The sequence below is a fragment of the Topomyia yanbarensis genome, chromosome 3 (genome assembly GCF_030247195.1).
Source record: "Topomyia yanbarensis strain Yona2022 chromosome 3, ASM3024719v1, whole genome shotgun sequence".
Classification (NCBI taxonomy): Eukaryota; Metazoa; Arthropoda; class Insecta; order Diptera; family Culicidae; genus Topomyia; species Topomyia yanbarensis.
In genome coordinates, this window is record NC_080672.1 from 225201220 (window position 1) to 225221963 (window position 20744).

Consider the following 20744-nt stretch of genomic DNA (forward strand, 5'->3'; position numbering starts at 1 on the left):
CCGCATTTTTTTTGACAGGGTATATATATAAAATATCGTCTTTGGCTTTTCTTTTTATATATATTTGGTCTGTCTTTTTATCACCCAATCTATTGACAAGTTTAACAACGAAATAATTAATAAAATAACGTTCATTTACTAGTTGTAGTACCTTTTTGTTTCGGAAATAGCATGTATTGCTAATTGTTCAATTAATATTGTGTGTAGATGTGATTATTTCACAGCCGAACGTATATCAAACAATATGGCTGACGAAAATAGTGAGATTGAGTTACAGTGAAAGTCGGTTCGTTGACAAGCAGTCTATAAACAAGACTATGTGAAATAGCATAGAATCGGTTTTTAGTTTGTCCATATTTTAAGAGTGGTTAAACTTTATTGGATTCCATTGACATAAACCTTCGTGAAATCTGCTCGATTACTATAAATGAAAGGTAATTTTATGTCAAATCAATGTTTTCTAATTTGATATTCTGTTACTAAACGGAAAAAACTGACGCGAATAGAGAATGTTTTTCTTTGAAGCCACTAACGGCGCAATACACTTTGCCACTTGGAGCAAAAGGTTGTTGATGAAAATTGGTACGAAATAGTTAACAAGAAAAATTGAATGGTTGGCGTCCTAAAGGGGCTAACACACATTATGCATTTTTTTTAGGGAAATTAGCACTGTTATTGTAAACATTAAAAGTGGGTCTAGTCCAGAGCGTCTGTAAGGAGAGTGAAGACAACTGTCATAATTATCTGTCAGTAATATTCCAAACGAACAAACGACCTCTCAAAATACATGGATTTGATAAATTTATCAAAAAAGCGAGAGACAAAGGCTATGGTGGCGTAGCATTTTTGATAAAAAACGAAATAGCATTTCAAGAAATTAACCTCCCAGACACACAACCAGTTGAAGCAATAGCAATTAAAACAACGAATACAATCGACCCACTTTTATTTGTTTCGATTTACATACCTCCGAGCCCTATAAATAATAACCAAATAAAAAATCCTCTCACTAGCCTTCTTAACTTTATTGATCAAAATCGCTGTAAAACAATTTTTGCTGGTGATTTCAACGCACATCATTCAGTATGGAATGTGGCAAATAAAACTTGTCCAAGAGGTGAACTAATTTTAGACTCGATAGAAAACAGAAACATGATTATACTAAATGACGGCTCACCAACAATGATAAATCATCCAAATAAAACACCTTCCGCAATTGACCTGACCATAGTAACATCCTGCCTTGCCCCACAAACAGAATGGACAATATTAGACGACGAAATCTGTGGAGATCATAAAATAATAATACTAAAAATAATAAATCAAGCACAAAAATTCACTTACAACACCACTTTAATCAACAAGAAAAAAGCAATAGCAAACCTAAACTCAATAGACCCAGAAAGTATATCATCACCAGAACAACTAAGCAATATTTTCAAACACGAAATTGAAAAAACAAAATATAAACCGCATAAAAAATTCTACCCAAAAAAATGGTGGAATAAAGATATCCAACAGCTATTTAACGAAAAACAAGATAAATTTATGATATACCTTAAAAACTTAACAATAGAAAACTTCATAGCATTTAAAAAAGCAAGAGCAAAATTGAAAACAGAAATTAAAAAAGCGAAAAGAAAAAATTTCCAAGATCTCACAGACACACTCACACCGGACCTCGACATTAAACAGCTATGGACAACCGTCAAACTTATCAGTGGAGGATTTTCACAGAAACATAACCTAAAATTACTAAATAATAAGGAACTAGCAAATCAATTTATGGATTCAAATTTCCCAAACATATCAAACGAAATAGAATACTCGGTAAGAAATTCACCAAATCACCTTCAATTATCAGTAACGGAATTCTTCAAAACAATCAAATCAAAAAAAGACAGCTCTTCACCAGGCCACGATCATATTTCTTACTTTATTTTGAAGCACTTAAATCCAGAATTAATCAGAGTAATAACAAACATGTGTAACGATGTCTTAAATACTCTTATAATTCCAGACAGTTGGTTAAAGATAAAAGTAATCACAATTCTCAAACCTGGAAAAGATGAAAATAGTTCCAATTCATATAGACCGATATGCTTAATTCCAATTTTTTTGAAAACAATAAACATTAAAATAAAACGCGAAATAGTTGAATTCACCAATGCCAACCAGATTTTGTCTCAATACTCATTTGGTTTTAAAAGCAAAACATCATCAATTAATTGCGTTATCTTGTCCTCAGAATACAAGAGGCAAAAAATAATAAAAAATGCATCATGGTCACCTTCTTAGATTTGTCTAAAGCATTTGACAACGTTGACATTTCTAAGCTACTGAAGATCTTATCAGAAAAAGAATTTCCCACACACATAGTTAACTGGTTATATTTTTATCTCCATAAAAGAACAATACAATTAACACTAAATGATGGTTCCACAATAGAAAGAGTTACAAATAAAGGATTACCTCAAGGCTGCCCGATATCACCAATACTATTCAACATTTTTACAACCAAATTACACGAAATTACAGAAGATGGTACACTCATTCAATTTGCTGATGATTTTGCAGTAGTTGCAATAGGCACAGATGCAATAGAAGCTAGCCATAACATGAACACCACACTCAATACAATATGCACAGAACTAGACAATTTAGGCATGCAAGTAAATCCCGATAAGTCTGCAACAATAGTATTTATGAATAATGTCCCCGAAAATATCAATATAAAAATCAACAATACTCCAGTAGAAATTAAATTTATACACAAGCATTTAGGAATCTGGATAGACCACAAGTTGAACTTTAAAGCGCATATCACACATACTATAAATAAAACCAGAAAGAAAATCAATATATTAAAGATGTTGAGTAGAAAGAAAGGTGGCTGCCACCCCGAGGTCTTACAAAAGATAAATAACTCCATAATTCGTTCTCAGTTAGATTACGGTTTGACGGTTTACTCCAAAGCTTGCAAAACAGACCTAACTAGAATTGAAAAAGTACAGAACCTTGCAATTAGAACCTCTTGCCGTTATCTACAATCGACCCCTAATCACGTCCTCTATGCAGAAATTGGTGAATTCCCACTACATTATAGAGCACAATATTTAGCTTACAAAGAATTGCTAAAAACGCTTTATTTCGAGACCAGCCCAATAACAAACCACTTACGGAATTTGATAAACTCAGACGAAATACCCAAATACCATAGTTACCTTCAAAAAAGCGCATCGATAAATAATTATCATATCCTGCAATGTAAAACATTAAAAATTAATTCTACTATCATTCACGACCCCAAAATAGTTGAAATAATACCAACAATACCTAATCTACACAGAAAAAACACCCCACTAGTATTACAGACAACTACAGTACAAAGATTAATAAGAGAAGACTATTTTACCTATTTCAAACTATTTACAGATGGCTCGAAAAGTGAATATGGAGTAGGATATGGTATATATGACCAAGAAAATAGAATATCCTTTAGCTACAAATTAAATCCTAATTTTTCTATCATGAATGCTGAACTGGTAGGCATTATTGAGGCTGTAGAATATGCAATTAGTATCAACCAAACCAAAGTGGTCATATTTACAGATTCACAAAGTGGCTGTATGGCGCTTATAGATAACAATACTGAAAATTATCTAATACAGCAGCTATATACAATAGCCAATTGCAATAATTTACAAAAAATAATCATTCAATGGATACCCGGCCACATCAACATCTTAGGAAACGATAGAGCGGACGAAGCCGCTAAATTAGGGATTAAAAAATCTAATATAGAATATTATCCTTTAAATATCGGTGATTCTCTAATAAGTTTCAAAAAAGAATTGACTATAGAATGGAACGAAGAATATACGAGACTATCACAGGAAAAAGGGAAAGAACACTACCAAATAATAAATACAGTGACAATGAAACCCTGGTTCTACAAAATGCAAATGACTACGACACAAACTATTACAATGGGAAGAATGAGAACCTTCCACACAGCCTCTAAAGACAGACTATATAAATGGAAACTGATACGAACCGAAAATTGCGACGATTGTAACGTTCAAGAAAACTTGACCCATATCCTCCATGACTGTCCGAGGTATAACTCGACCAGACAAAAGTATCCCGTGCTAGACAACCGAATCAGCCTCATTAGCGTCCTGAAAAACAAAAATGTCGATGAATATATTCAAATAGCCGAATTTTCGAGAGAGATAGGAGGCAACGTTTGAGTGACTCCCGCGAAACTTAAACTCACCATCGATTCACAAACTTTCGCAACAAACTTGGGTTTTCACTTGTTTGGAAACGCATCTGACAGAGGTTAATCAAATTCATTATTTTCCTCGAATTAGTACGTCAATTGACAACTATCATTTGATACACCTGGCAAATATGGACCAACAGGTCTGTGCCACAAAAGGAGAGAAAAAAAAAATACATGGATTTGACTCGTTTGGAATGACACTTTTTTTTTGTAAAACATTTATTGTCCAGTTTCTTATTATTAGTTACATGTTAAATAAAACTTTTAATTTTCTACGTTTTTCTCGTTTGCGGGTACAGTTGTCATATAACATATCATCGATGAAAATTCTTTGAGAATTTGTTGGCGGGTCCGTCTAGATTGATGCTGAAAGGTCGGGTATATCCAGTCCTCGTGATGTATCTGTGAGAGCCGTCGATCCACAGCCAAAAAACGCTTCGCTGATAGGTCCATATGTTCTTATTTTCGGTACATTGGAATAGGTGGTGCTCGATGCTATCCGTCTGACCAGGACAAATACTGCAGTTTGAGTCAGATCTCCTGTTCACCCTATATAAAAATTTGTTGGTTACAACTTTGCGATGCACAACTGAAAACCATGCTGAGCGTTGGCGTGAGCTTAACAACTTGGAGTGGATGTTTTTAAAAATTCGCTTCCAGTCACGTTGTGGGTTTTCCCTGACTATTTTTGGACCTTTTAGCTGTTGTACAAAATAGTTGTAAATTATACTAGAAGTAGGTGCTCTAGCTATTTCGTCCGTCAGGAAAGCTGTCTCTTTGATTACCGTCCGGATGTGCTCATACTTTCGTGGAACGCATGAAAGGTTTGGAGGATTTGCGTTGTGCTCCAGAAAACTCCACAGAAAGGGTAGATCTGAACCGATATGCATCATGCGGTTTGTTAACAGGGCCTTGGCTTTGATAGATGGTGAGTGTAGGTTTAAACCTCCTAGACGCTTTGGAAGTATAAGGGTTTCGAAAGCAATTCTGGTCCAATTCTTCCCATACCACAAAAAGGAACCGATCCGCGATATAAATTTTCCAGCATATTTATTCGGTAGAGGGATGACTGATGCTGTGTACCAAATTTTTGACGTTATGAACGTGTTCAACAAAATTATTTTTTGTATGAGATTCAGATTTCTCGAGTTGTTCATCCACATACATGTTTGTACTCCCCGTAGAACCGCAAGCCAATTTTGTTCAACAGTGCTTGAGAAGTTTTCAGCAAAATGTATCCCGAGAATTTCATAATTTCAAGTAACTGACATTCGCTTTCGACGAACATAGAGATGTCGTCCGCATATGCATTGAGTACTGAACGAGGAAATTGTCTACGCAGTTTATCAAGTAAAGGTTGTAAATAGATGACGAACAAAATCATTGAAAGTGGATCACCTTGGCGCACTGATCTTTGAATTTTTATTTCACTTCCCAATTTTCCGTTGACCAGTACTCTTGAGAAGCTGTTGTTCATGCAGAACATGAGGAGGTTAATCAGTTGCGGGTTGAAGTTCATATGCCCCATAGTTCTTGCAAGAAAGTTGTACTCCACTCTATCGAAGGCATGATCAAAGTCAAACGCTATCAACATCGAGTTTTCCTGCTGCTGTTTTAGTTCACAAATACGGTCCAGTATGCGGGCAGTAGCTTCAAAAATGTTCCGCTTTCCATTACAGCATTTTTGATTTTTAGATAATACCAGTGGTAGGAGGGGGCTTATTCTTCTTTTCAAAATCCTCGTGAATATTTTGTAGTCAGCGTTCAGCAGTGAAATCGGCCTGTACGATTTTATGCTGTCGTTACTTTTCTTCTTTTTGACTAGTACGATCACACCATCAAAAAACTCCTTGGGGGCTTGTGAGGACAAGGTTTCATTTATGATGAAAGTGAACTCTCGCTGAATCACTTGCCATGATTTTAAGTAAAATTCCTTCGGTAGGCCATCAATGCCAGGAGATTTTTTTGAGCTGCTTGCTTTAATTGCTTGTAGAACCTCTTCGGATGAAATTTCGCTCAGTATACGCTGATTGTCCTCATTCTCGTTCGGGATGCATTGTGTTGGATTGAAATTGTCGTTTATTGTTGTGTGCGTGGAGGAGTACAGGTTCGCGATATATTCCTGCACGCTCCGGCGTATCTCATCTGGATCTCTTATTGTATCAGCACCATTCTGCAGCATTTTAATCGATGTTTCGGTTCGTCGAGTTTTTTGGTTGGCTACGTGGAATATGGATGTGCTTTCGCCTCCGATGTATGCTTCGTTCCAACTCCTAGTTTGTTGTGCATAGTTCCGTTGAAGTAAAAGCATTTTTCCTTTAATGTGGTTGATAGTACTGAGCTGACTAGGCTCGCCATAATAGCGGTCATAGGATGAACGAAGCAGAGCATAATACAATTCCATTGTGTCGCAGAAGGAACGTCTTTTTAACGAAGCTTTCCACTTGAGGAAGGATATAAGTTTTGGTTTAACATATTTGATCCACCATTCGATCCATGTGCGAAAATTCCTTCGATTCCTAGTCCAATACACCCACTTGACGTGAAGTTCATCTATAACTGCTGGATCGTTTACTAAACTTGGGTGCATACGCCATACACCCCGACCAGGTGGGTTTCCAAGTGTGGGGAGCACAGTGCGGATAATGTATGCTTTATGATCCGAAAAAGCCGTTGCTGCAAAATGTGCTGTTCTTATCCACCCGCGTATATTGGGCGTGAGAAGGATCCGGTCTATCCTGGACGCAGAGTCGGATCTGATAAATGAGAATTCGACATGTTGACGGTGTATGAGTTCCGTCAACTCCTGAAGCAGACATGAATCTTTTTAGCATTGGACTGTGTGCATTTGATCCGGTTGCGTCTTTTTGATTCACTACAGAGATGAAATCGCCCCCGACGATTGCAGTATTCGTAGCATTGTAAAAATAATATGGTAGTATGTTGTTGTAAAAAATTTCCCGAGCGTTTCGATTTTGTGTCCCTGACGGTGCGTAAACGTTGATGAATGTAACGTCATTTATCCGTGCGCTGATTATTCTTGAGTCCATGCTTCTATCAATGTGAGTTAGGGGGAAAAAACTTCGCGCTGCAATCGCTGTTCCTCTTCTATGCTCGTCTACATTGTACTCAATGCTAAACCCTGGGATGTTAAGGTTTGTCGTTGCCACCTCTTGCAGGAGGATTATATCTAGTTCAGCAGACCGGATGACAGAATTCAGGACGTCGAGCTTTGTTCCATTTGTCACTGCGTTCATGTTGATTGTAGCAATCTTGTAGCTCATCATATCAGCCATTTCATCGTTGAGAAGTCGGTTCTTTGAAATGTTTGCGCCACCAACTGAGCGCTGTCGCGATAGTGGCGGAAACACGAGGACCAAAGCAGCGGTTAGTGCAGGTGGCAGTAGTAGCGAGAGCTGAGAATTTTGAAATCTTGCTGAGGATGGCAGTATCATATGTTGCTTCGGCGGGACATATACTGTCCTGAATGCTTACCGAGGAAGCTGGAAACGCGGCTGGCATATTCGTTTTATGTAGAGTTTCATCACAGCTGGCGGCTGCATGCAGATACAACGTAAGGTTTCCCCGACAGGGCGGGCAGATGGGTGCTGTTGCGGTGATGCTGGGAGCTAGGAGAGATGAAAACAGGGATGCGAACATCACTACTTGCGCATCCAATTGGTTGCTGCAATGTTGAGACGAAGAGCTTCTCAGAATTTGTTTCACGCCGGATAGTTTATGCGTGTTGAGTGCAACTGCAACGAAGTTATACTGCTTGCTGCACTTGTTTATATTTCGCCGACACGACGAAAAGCAGCAGGGCTCAGCGGCAGCGGGGAAAACTGGGAACGGTGAAAACTTGTTGAGAGTGGCAGTATCGAAACTTGCTTCGGCGTGACATATACTGTTCAAAATGCTTACCGAGGAAGCTGGAAACGCTGCTGACATATTCGTTTTCTGCATTGTTCCGTCACGGCAGGCGGATGCTTGCAGAGACGTCGAATGGTTGCCCTGAGATGACGAAAAGTGACGGGACTCAGCGCCTACGGAGTGGTGATACGCGTAGCTGGTCGAAATAGCATAATAGACGGCGGGCGCTTGAAGAAACACTAGTACGTTGGTGGATGCGAACGCCGGAGCTAAACATGGCACGGTGCAAGTATTTTTATTTTGTTGGCTGGACAAGTAGTTGCTAGACGCAACAGCGGCGGCGAAAGCCCGGGCAGAAATATTTTCTGCTTGTAGTTGTAGTTTGTTTCTACGGTGGCGGACCGGATGGCAGGTCAACTTTTCAGCAAGGATGGTACATATTTGCAGAAATATTTTGTTGATGCGTAGACGCGGCCAGTAGTTATTAGATGAAGCAGCAGTATCATCTAATTTCATTGTGATTTTGCGTCTGTTTCGTTGACGGGGCAAGTGGATGTAGCTTGCAAACGCATCAGCGGCTGGGAATGTTTGAAATTGGTTGAGGACGGCAGCATCGTGTTTCACTTCGGCGGGACATATACTGCACAAAAAACTTACCGAGAAAAGTGGTAACGGTTCTTCCAGGTGAATTTGTTTCATGTTGTGTCGAAGCTGTAGCCTGTTGCAATCTGCTTTACTATATGTGCCAATTGCGGTAGGGTGCTGCCAACGTTGGTGCTGCAGTGGCTTATTGTTTTTGGAAAGACGACGTTGGGTGACCCCGGGTGCTGCAGCGGCAGCGCGAGCGGTGCTGAAAGCTAGTAAATGGGTTTTTTGTTGTTGCTATGACGAGACTGGTTTGGGCTGGATGGCCTGCTTATTGTTTGTTGCGTGAAGACGAACGAGTTAGATGTGGCTCTAGCCGTCTGTCAGGCCGGGACAGTCTTTTTTCGTTATTTTTACTCTCATTGTCAAGTGGAGATGCCGATCTTTTTGAGGTTACTGTGCTGGTTTTATTTTTATCTATAATAGCATTGCTGTTTTCTTCTGAAAAGCCGGCAAATGGACTAGTAATGTTTTCGATTTGAGAATAATTTGCAGCTTGGAAGGTATTGATATTCTCTGTTTCTTGCTGACCTCTGTCGTCGGGTGTATTCTGAGATGACTGGACTATTATTGCGGTATCACCTCCAGCTAGGGAGATATTTGACCCGTGGTGAGGTACACCCTTTTTCAATCCAGTGGAGCTAGTGTTAGTTGGTTGATGGAAAGATTGCTGAGCAATTGTCCGACTATCACCGTTTTTACGATTTCGGCCAGGGTTAAGCGACCACTGACACTCGACTTCATGGATTTTGCGTATTCAGAGCACTTTTGGGCATAGTGCACTCGCCGGTTGCAATGTTTGCAAGTAGCGATTTGACCTTTGTAGGTGATGAGGGTCATGGTCGTATCCACCATCACATACGATGGTATGGGCTTCGTAAGTTTCATTCGTAATATTCTTACTCCGTTAGGAACACCCGGAAAGAAATCTTTCCATACTTCGTCACGGATTGAGAGGATTTCACCATACTCACGCATGCGGTATGCTAGCTGTCGGTTACTTGTACTCGGGCGGAGGTCGTGTACTCTAACCTCAATAGATCCATCTTCCATTGACAAAGGGATGCTGTAGGATTTTCCGTCGTGTTCTAGCTAGTGTTTCATGTTATGTTCCTGTACTATGTCCTGTGCTGTTTGAGCCGAGTCAGTGCCCACAAAAACACGTCCGTTGCTGACTTGCAAGTGCTGTAACTTTGTTGCTTCGATAGCAAGATTTTTTGTAATGAATTCGGCGATTGCGGGAAGGTTCAGTTTGGTCGGTACAACTTTAAAGTTGATGACAAATGTTTTGTCCACCGTTGTTGCCATTTTGGCAGATGCTGGTTCCGAATCTCGGAATGTAACTAGTTATAGTATAACGGACTAAGTCCGCGAATTTTATTATAAAAAAACAATCCAAATACTGTCTTGAAAAACACATGTGCTCACAACAACAGTTTGCTGTCAACTAACACTGACAAATAATCATTGTTCCAATTTTGACAGTGCCGTCACTAGCCTTATTAGGCTCCCTCTAAGAAAAAAACGTCCAACGAGAGTTCTTCGTTTGTCCAATTTGTTGGGCGACGGTCCAACGAACGTCCAATAAATCGTTCAATGAAACGTACAACGAAGGACTTATAAAAGGCGTTTTTGCAACACTTTTGTGGACGTCGAGCAGTCACGCAGTTACGAGCTGCGTTACGTTCAACAAATTGGACCAACATGAGTTTACCGTTGGACGATTTTTTCTATGGAGTGATGGACGCTCGTTGGACCACTTCTTTTAGAAATTTGAGGTTATGATGATTTGTTTACATATTTTAAAGATAGCAAATAATTGTAAACTCTTTATTTTGATCGGCCTTAGCCATCTAACAGACAACACAAAAACACTATTTTAATAATTTTAACATTTCAGTCTATCTTAAATTTTACAAATTCAATAGATTATTTAAATATACACGCAAATGCTGTGTTCTTAAAGCTACGGCTGGTGTTAAGGATAAATTTCTTCATCCGTAATTTATTCATGGTCGTATCCACCATCACATACGATGGTATGGGCTTCGTAAGTTTCATTCGTAATATTCTTACTCCGTTAGGAACACCCGGAAAGAAATCTTTCCATACTTCGTCACGGATTGAGAGGATTTCACCATACTCACGCATGCGGTATGCTAGCTGTCGGTTACTTGTACTCGGGCGGAGGTCGTGTACTCTAACCTCAATAGATCCATCTTCCATTGACAAAGGGATGCTGTAGGATTTTCCGTCGTGTTCTAGCTGGTGTTTCATGTTATGTTCCTGTACTATGTCCTGTGCTGTTTGAGCCGAGTCAGTGCCCACAAAAACACGTCCGTTGCTGACTTGCAAGTGCTGTAACTTTGTTGCTTCGATAGCAAGATTTTTTGTAATGAATTCGGCGATTGCGGGAAGGTTCAGTTTGGTCGGTACAACTTTAAAGTTGATGACAAATGTTTTGTCCACCGTTGTTGCCATTTTGGCAGATGCTGGTTCCGAATCTCGGAATGTAACTAGTTATAGTATAACGGACTAAGTCCGCGAATTTTATTATAAAAAAACAATCCAAATACTGTCTTGAAAAACACATGTGCTCACAACAACAGTTTGCTGTCAACTAACACTGACAAATAATCATTGTTCCAATTTTGACAGTGCCGTCACTAGCCTTATTAGGCTCCCTCTAAGAAAAAAACGTCCAACGAGAGTCCTTCGTTTGTCCAATTTGTTGGGCGACGGTCCAACGAACGTCCAATAAATCGTTCAATGAAACGTACAACGAAGGACTTATAAAAGGCGTTTTTGCAACACTTTTGTGGACGTCGAGCAGTCACGCAGTTACGAGCTGCGTTACGTTCAACAAATTGGACCAACATGAGTTTACCGTTGGACGATTTTTTCTATGGAGCGATGGACGCTCGTTGGACCACTTCTTTTAGAAATTTGAGGTTATGATGATTTGTTTACATATTTTAAAGATAGCAAATAATTGTAAACTCTTTATTTTGATCGGCCTTAGCCATCTAACAGACAACACAAAAACACTATTTTAATAATTTTAACATTTCAGTCTATCTTAAATTTTACAAATTCAATAGATTATTTAAATATACACGCAAATGCTGTGTTCTTAAAGCTACGGCTGGTGTTAGTGCTAAATTTCTTCATCCGTAATTTATTCGGATATATTGAGCCGTTCGACGTTCGTTGTTTGAGAATTTGATGTTCGGTCAAGGGTTTGGTCCATCTCTAGCGGTCTATTTGGAGCAGTATTCCTTTGCAGGTCATTTCAAAAGGATGATAGTTCACGACATTTTTAACAGGATTCTGAAAAAGAACAGATTATTAGGAGTGTACACAAAAGGATTTGATTAAATGAAAAATTAGTGTTAGGTTTTGCGTGAAAAGTAACCTATGATGATAAAGTATAGAAGCTGATTAATTTGAATTTCAATCATAGCAGCCATTTATACAATCCAAGATGATTGCAAAATTTTGCTGGACTTTCAACATGATGCTTGAAATTTCTTTATTTACATTTAGTGATTAATGTTTGCTACAAAAATATCCACTCTCTTGGCCTTGTATATAATACAGTCTATGGGTGTTAGTTGCGGGAACTACCTAATGGGCATTTGAAAGTACGTCGAGCTTGATAAATCCCAGAGGCACTTTTAACGGATGTGCCTCGATCAGATAGGAAGACTATCTTTTATATGAAGAACCGGAAGATGGAGTGCAGTTCAACAACATTGAATACAATTGCTTTCGTGTCGTTTAGATTTTATAGATTCAATCAGTACTTTTGTTACTCGGATGTACAGCCTTATTCTGCATTACGACGTATCGCTTTTTCGAACGAATGTGGTTCGCATTCTCAATAACTACAACAAAATCAAACAGGAGCCTTCTTCCATCGAACCACATTCGTTTGAAAATGTGATCCGTCGTAATGCAGAATAAGGCTGGTAATCTCTCAACTGCTGTGTTAACTAAAATTTGTTTCCAACAAACGTTGTTAACTGAAATACTAGCAAACAATGATGATCATAGTCTACCTGATTGCCTGTATTTTTAGACAAGAAGCCCTTTCTTCATACCTGACCTAACCAATTTTGTTAAAACCTCCGGAAGGTGTAAGGAACATTTACTATCTGGTGGAACTCTGGGACGGGACCTGCGGACTCTTTCTGCCTCACATGGACTGGCGTTCCATTGTTTGCTATTCGCATGTCTTGTCTCAGGTGGAACTATATCGAGTTGTTGCACAGTCTGAGAGACTGAGTTGCAATAGAGGAACCTCATGTATACGTAGAATATCTGCGCTTTCTGACCAATAAATTATTGCTGCACGGTTCTGTCTTGGAACACACCATTTACACCACAGACATTAAATCGAACAAAAATAAGCTTATTATGCCTTCTTTGAATATTGCTCAGACTTCAAGAGTAGCATGTTCTAATGGTCCTGAATATTAATGGATTTTAATTTAGGCAATTGATTCAAGTAAGAAGAGCTGTTATACATCAATATTCAATGTCGATGGATTTGAGCCTATTCATAATCGCCAACTGGCAATATACTTATCAACCTAATTCTAGGTTTTCATTCCAATGGTCCGGGTTCTATGTCGTATTTCATATGAATTTTTAGTTAATGCGGATGGTTGGATGCGGAGAATCTGAAATAAAAACATAAACCATTAGAATGTTGTGGCGAAATAGATCAATTTGATTCTTTAAACCATTGTCGATAAACGCGACTGTGTTTTTATGTGCAATGGCGATCTGTGTGTGACCGAGATTGGAGTACACGTGCAGTGCGAGTGCTATAGAGCAATCTGTGATGTACATGAAAATGTATGGATGCATAAGTGCATTGTGCGATAGAGTGCTCAAGTGAACAAATATAGGAATTTGTAATTTCTTTAACATTTACGATGCCCTGGTGTTTGGACCATTTATCAGTTCGAGGAAATTATAGTGTGTAGTTGGCAGCGTTTGAATGTGCAAGAGCAACCTGAGTATGGCTGTAGATATGTGTAAGTGTAGTTAAAGCGATAAAGTGTATGAGTACAACCTAAGACTACAACTGCCGTAGATACATGTGCAGGGATGCCAACGGTACCGATAAACTACATTTTTTTCGGTATATTTACATTTGCACAAGCCGTACAGCCCGCTACAGCGACGCATCACTACAGCTCTTGCCAGAACGGTAACCTAACCGAGTACATTTTCCCGTACAGCAGTAGAATACATTTTTGTTTTGCTGCTGTACTCCGACTGCTCGGTGAGAATGTGGCGTAGTAAAGTTTGTTCTCTCGCTTTGTACATTTTTCTCTGCATAGTCAAAGGGAGAGGCCCGCACACGAAAGCGTTAATGCCAGCCGTGGCGTAAGTGAGCCGCATTCATTGTAGTCATTTTCGAATAAAAATATTAAAAAGATTGAAAATATTAAAAAATGTAAAATAAGGAAAGAGAAGCTGTACCGCTCGCGTCTGATGGCTGTACTGGGGACAGTAGTTTCTTGTCATGTTACTGCTTTGCACACAGGCAGCCGTACAGCGCTGGACGTCCTGCACTAGCGGACGACAGCAGCATAAAGCGAGAAATGAGAATGTAGGCAGAAAAATTACAGCCGCAGAAAAGGTAGGCATTTTGCATCCTTGTACATGTGTATAAGTGTGAATGTGCTGTATTAGAGACCGAACAGCAAAAGTGGTCATTGCAATGCTGTATCCACGGCTTACATATACACCGTAAGAGCTCGAATATTGTCAATTAACAACTTTCGAGAAATCCGTTTGTTTATCTCAACGATTTCTCTGACGTCACCAAAAACTGTCAATTCGCGGAAAAGCAAGCCTCCTTTCTGTGAGCCGTGCATTTATGTGTGTTTGTATGGATGTATGAGCGCGTATGAGAGGAATTGTGCGTGTTTATGTGTGTGTACCTGCAATTAACCTATTAACGAAATGCGCGAGGACAAATTAGACATGATGATAATACGGTAGTATTGTAAATGTTATATACTGATTGGATACCGTCATCGGGGGTTACTTTACGCCAAAAATAGAACGTTTTGTACATTACACACAAGAACTACGATCACGCAACTTCAAATTTGAACCTTTTTGATGTTTCACATATGGCAGAGCTACCTCAAATGTCAGTGAATAGAACTTTTGGAAAATCAAGATTGAATATGAAATATAAAGAACTAAAAATTGGTGTAAAGTCGCTCCCACAGGGGGGCTACATTACGCCAAAAAGTGTTTTTTCAAAATCATGTTCTTAATTTATTGTTATGGATTATGCTCGTTATTTATGAGTGAATGCAAATGAATATTGTGCTCGTAAAACATAAAATGGTATTTTCAAGAACTGCGTACCATGCATCCAATAACCTTTTTTTTGGAGAGTCAATAAGTCCTACAATGAAAAACAACATGCCGAGAAAAAACACTCTTCATGATATACTTTTTTATTGAGACTACCAACCTACCTAGACAACCTTGTTTTAGTATTTTTTTAAAGGTAGTTTTAATTGTGTTCTGCAGTGCAAAGGCTTTTCCAACAGAAACGCGTATGGTACTGTTATATTTAATGATCAGGTCAGTTCAACCATCTTTAATGAGATATCCATTTCAAATGTACGGAGGACCTTTTTGTTTAGCAAGGAACGTTTTAACCATAAGGTCATTCGCCTCAGTGCAGAACTATTTCCGCTGATTTTTAACCATAAGGTCATTCACCTCAGTGCAGAACTATTTCCGCTGATTTTTTTGTCATTCCACAACAAATTGCTTCAATACACATACTTTAAATACGTCTAGAAACGATAGCGTTTTTATATGTTTGCACCATTTCATTTACACACTTGCAAATTATCAATTTCAAAACAGTCAAACTAGTACGCTAATGAAAATCTGCTTTGAATTAGAATCAAATCCCAAAATAAGAATAAATTTTAGATCAAATATACAGATTGTGCAGACTTATGTAAAGCTTGGCGTAAAGTAGCCCCTATTTTAGATAAAATGGACATATGGTCACCAATTGCCAAACAAACAAAAATTCGGATAAAAAGTACAAACACAAATAATTGCATTACATTGCCAGGTTAATTTCACGTAATCTGTATCCTCTTATCTAATAATTTGATTAGTATATCACACTTTCCCAAGAGAATTTAAGTTGCAATGCTTTTTGCGTATATTTTATATTTCAGTCTCATCACCTACTACGATTACTTGCAAGCAGTTTTTTAAACCTATATCCATTTTTATGTTTGTGTTGAACCAGCGAATAATAATATATTTTACTTTTAATTTTAACTAGAAGCTCAAGTTCCCTCGGCATGATACTGTACCTTGATGTGGTCCAGGGGCTTTTCCACCAAAGCAGTATTACAGTGATTATATCACATAAACTTGGGATACGATTATTTTCTTTTTAGTTAAGCTACATTGTCATCAATTTTAGTACTTAACTTGGCGACCTTTATTATCCACTGCCATGGTCAAATAATATACAATGTGGGTTTAGGGCCCAATTCTCTCTGCAGGCACCTCATTCCAAACGTACAAACGTGGCCTACGCGATAACACAAACCTGGTCACAAATACGAACGCCCACGATCTCGCCAATATTCAAACACCCCGATTGATTAGGTGAACGTTGGAACCTAAGAACCTAAGCTCGCGCAATCAAGAATCGGTCACGTCCGGAAGTCTCCGCCCCTGATCATAGCAGCCCAAATTCATGCCTTTAGTTGGACCAATAGAAATAAAAACTAGACAAGACGTCCATGTGCGATGGTTGAAGAATACGCGAACATGCGAATGGCCACACGCTTATAAAAATAATGTGTCCACGCGAAGTTACATACTAGCACACGCGACAAAAACGTCCACATACAAACGCTCGAGTCCTTCTCGATCATCCACGCACGACTACACCCACGATCGTTGCGTTGCGTTGCGTTGCGTTGTGACGATGATTTTGGCGGATTGCACACTGACTTCATCATGTTTGACTGCTGATTATCTAATAAGAGTTGCTTAGGAAGTGGTAAGTAGGAATTCATACCAATCCGACCCATATTAAAACCTCAACAGCATGATAGCCATCATTGCCGGCCGCCCCCATCTCCATCGTTCACGGGGAAGGATAAAGGATAAGGTAGACAGGAAGTGTTGATGCTCCACCTACTTAACGGAAGGACGACGATTCATCAGACTCTTCCATAGGTGTCGCGGAGTTGGTGGTTTGGAAGGGTATCAGGTCTAGGATTCGCTCCAAGCAAACGATGCGACCTGTAAAGCATATTTTATTAGGTAGTTGTTTAGTTAGTCTTCGAGTGCACGATCACTCGAAAAAGAGATGATCTTGTTTAGTTTTTGGTTATTTTTAAACTCTGGGCAGCCGGCTACCGAGAGTATACTATGTTCCCTAAACAAAAACAATTTGAACTCCACACAGCCGATCGTGGAAGTATTGCCTGGAAAAGCTAATCTTATCTGCGTAATGGGCCGGATCACTATTTATTGCAACAGTATTTGGACAGAACTCGCTACTTCTTCTCTACGATATATTTATTGGCTTGAAAACTACCAAGTGACAGCATATTATACTGGCAAAAATAGCGCGAGATGTTATAAATCAAGGAAAGTATTTCTTATTTTCCATATCGGATTGTTTGTGGAATACAAGTATACGAGCGATAATACCGAACACTGAAGGGAAATATAAAGGATTGTTAATCTGATGCACGGGCTTGTTAGCAATAACGGAGCTTTAAATTAGGTTCATAAAAACAGACGCGGCGAATTTTCAATACGTATTGAGCCGTGTTCATAGATACTAGTCAGATTAGTCGTATTGGGGCTAATTTCCGATCAACTATTCATTTTTACGGCAATGTTTTCTCGACTAGATCTGTTCGCACCCTCTCATTCTGTTCGCACCCTCTCATTCTGCGGTCTAAGGACCAAATGTCATCAATAGACTTAGAATCGCGTGGAGGCATGAGATAGGAAACTTGTAAGAATTTTGCTATCCCACCGTTTGACTACCAGAATGGATGGGAGAACAGTAATACTAGCAAATACCGACTACCATAAGAGCGGTGCAAATTTGAACGAGTGACGTAGAGTACTGCACTGAAAAAAGGACCAGGAGTGCGATTTTACGAAGTTTTAGCTTCCGATGGCCCTACATTTTCTGACAAAATGAAGTTCTTGAATGTTGAGATTTTTATTACTGTTTAGAAAAGCAAAAGTATCATAAAGCTAGTGTCAGGCCTTCATGAGACCTCAAGAAGTCACTTTTGGAGGTATTCGTAAATGTAGATTTGTCGGTAGACGGTTCCAAATATAATAGAAAAATACCTAATTTAACACAACTACAGATCACTTGCAACATAAAAAGCTTTTTGTGAAATTCGACAGCTCCATCTTAGGCCAATTCAATAAATTTCCTGCATGAAAGTTTCCATTTTTTAAAAACGGTTTTTAAGCCAAAGCTTTGGAAGTTAAACCTTGGCGTGGAAGTGCCGGTATATGAATATATTCTGTTACTTAGTGTAGAATTAGATTTCGTCATTTACGGCTAATATACAACCGCCAGAAGAAACTTAAAACGTTGGTACACAATCAAGAAAGGCGAATCAGAAAAGGTATATGTCAGTGATTCACTAAATACAGACTGGAAAGAGGGTAATATGGAAAACCTTAAGGTCCGCCCAGATTAAGTCTTCGGTACGGAACAAAACCTCGGCCTAGGAACTCCTAGCATGTTGTTAGTCGCCTCTTACGACATGGGAGCAGTTCCCAGAGGTTCTATTCTTGGTTGAAATAGTGCAAAAAGATTTCAGCCCGCCGGACACCACACGGCTTCACGCACGACTACACCCACGATCTCGTAAAAAGTATAACACCCTGGTGACTTAGTGAATGGTTTAGCACTTATAAATTAACAATCCCGGTCTCGAGAGTGAACCTCCAAATGTCCGTGTTCGCGTGAAACTACATAAAAATCGAATGCAAAGTCACATACACGCGACAAAAAAATATCAAAATGCTTGAGCCCTTCGCGACCATCCACGCAACCTATACTCGCGCTCTTCCAGACATTATAACATCCCGGTGATAATATGAACGTGTCGGCACTTGTAATCACTCAAACGCAGTCTCAAGCGTGAACCTACAGTCCCCCGCACTCGCGCATTCATGAATCGTTCGCGTCCGGAAGTCTCTATCCCCGATTCCAGAAGTCTAGGTCCATGCCTTAATTAAATCAATTAGCTCTACAGTTCCAGTAGGACAACTCTCGAAAAAAATCGGCATATTATTAATACTCAATAACAATACTAACTCTTCCCTTTATTTTATTTTTTTTATTTATTTTCGGTCTCATGCGTTATTTTCTTGTGATGACCTTTTTGAGCTCATACATCCGAGAAGAGCAACATTGCTGCCAACAATGATTCTTCTCTGCCATCGGACGTCGCCAGGTTTTAGAACAATGGATATGTATTCTCATACTCGATGGTATCAGATAAGTAGGAACGATCAACAAACAGCAAGTAGTATATTACACATTTCTTGTTTTGAAGTATAAAATATTCGTATTAAAATATTATTTACAGGCTCCACACATATCTCAACACACACAAATACACAAATGCTTGACAGGTGACTGGGCCAAGTGCATTCATTTCGATGATCGCCTCGATTCTACGAAAAGAGTGCACAAGTAAGCTGACATAAGCTAGTCTCATCTGGTGAATGCATGTAACCTGGAAACCCCAGACACGACAGGACGAGACGGACAGACTGGACTCGACGGGGCCTAGTTCAGAGTTTTTGAGCATTCTTCAATGCACGGTTATTGACCTAAAAAAAGAAGCATTCGGCACGTTATTTTTCCTTTTATTACTGTATCTTGAGTTGGGTTCATACTGATATTCACTAGCACAATCAATTGCATATTCTCCCATATACATTCACATCCAAAACGTGCAAACGCCCCTAACTTTCGCGATAACACAAACCTGGTCAAAAACGCGAACTTACATTACAATTTCAATCATCCACACACACCTACGCTCGCAATTTCGCCAACACCCCTTTACTTAAGTGAACTTTTCAGCACCTATAACTTTACAACAGCATTAACCCACCACTCGCGCGATCATAGACCGGCTACGTTCGGAATTCTCTACTCTCGATCAGCCTAGACTCATGCCTTCAGTTGGACCGATCGGGAATGATGCTCATATTCACTAGACAACACGGTTCTCTACCATACACTGAAAATTAATTATTAGATTCACGGTCCGCGCGCGATCGTTCGAGAATACACGTGAATGTGCGAATGGCAACACGGATCTAAAACCGGATTTATGCACGCAAAGTTGGAGACACGCTGGCATTCATATGCTCGAGCCTTTAGCGATCACACTATTACACAATTAGTAAACGCCCACGCTAACCCAGACAGATATGCACTCCTGGACTCGAACGCTAAAAACCACACCTTCCACGCATACATCACCCAGGACTGAACATTAGATTCATACATACAAAGCAACAAGTAATAATTACAGGTATTCGTCTGGCAACCGGGGGAAGTACATCTCAAACGCAGAACTTATCATTTCAATGATGGCCTTGGATCTGCGTTGCCTGTGTTCAAGCCACCATAGCTTTGTCCGTCAGGTCAAGGATGTATGAAACCCGGTAGCCACCACCCTCGGCCCTAGCTGCCCACAAAGGGATAAAAAAAAAATTTAACTAGAAGCTCAAGTTCTTTAATTTTGGCGTAAAGTAGCCCCGTGGCGTAAAGTAACCCCCGATGACGGTATGCATACAGTTTGTTGGCCGTTAGTGTGTGTTTGAGTTCATCAAATATGACCACTTCTGCATCTCT

At 39.4% G+C, this 20744-nt stretch overlaps 1 protein-coding gene across 1 annotated transcript in view; it reads left to right on the top strand.

Moving 5' to 3' along the window:
* The first annotated feature begins 51 nt into the window (after nt 1–51).
* LOC131688832 (plexin-B) overlaps nt 52–20744 on the top strand; it is a 695949-nt gene continuing 675256 nt past the window's right edge. The window contains exon 1 of the mRNA XM_058973381.1: nt 52–434. The gene's annotated coding sequence lies outside the window, so the exon portion shown is untranslated. The remainder of the gene's footprint in view (nt 435–20744) is intronic.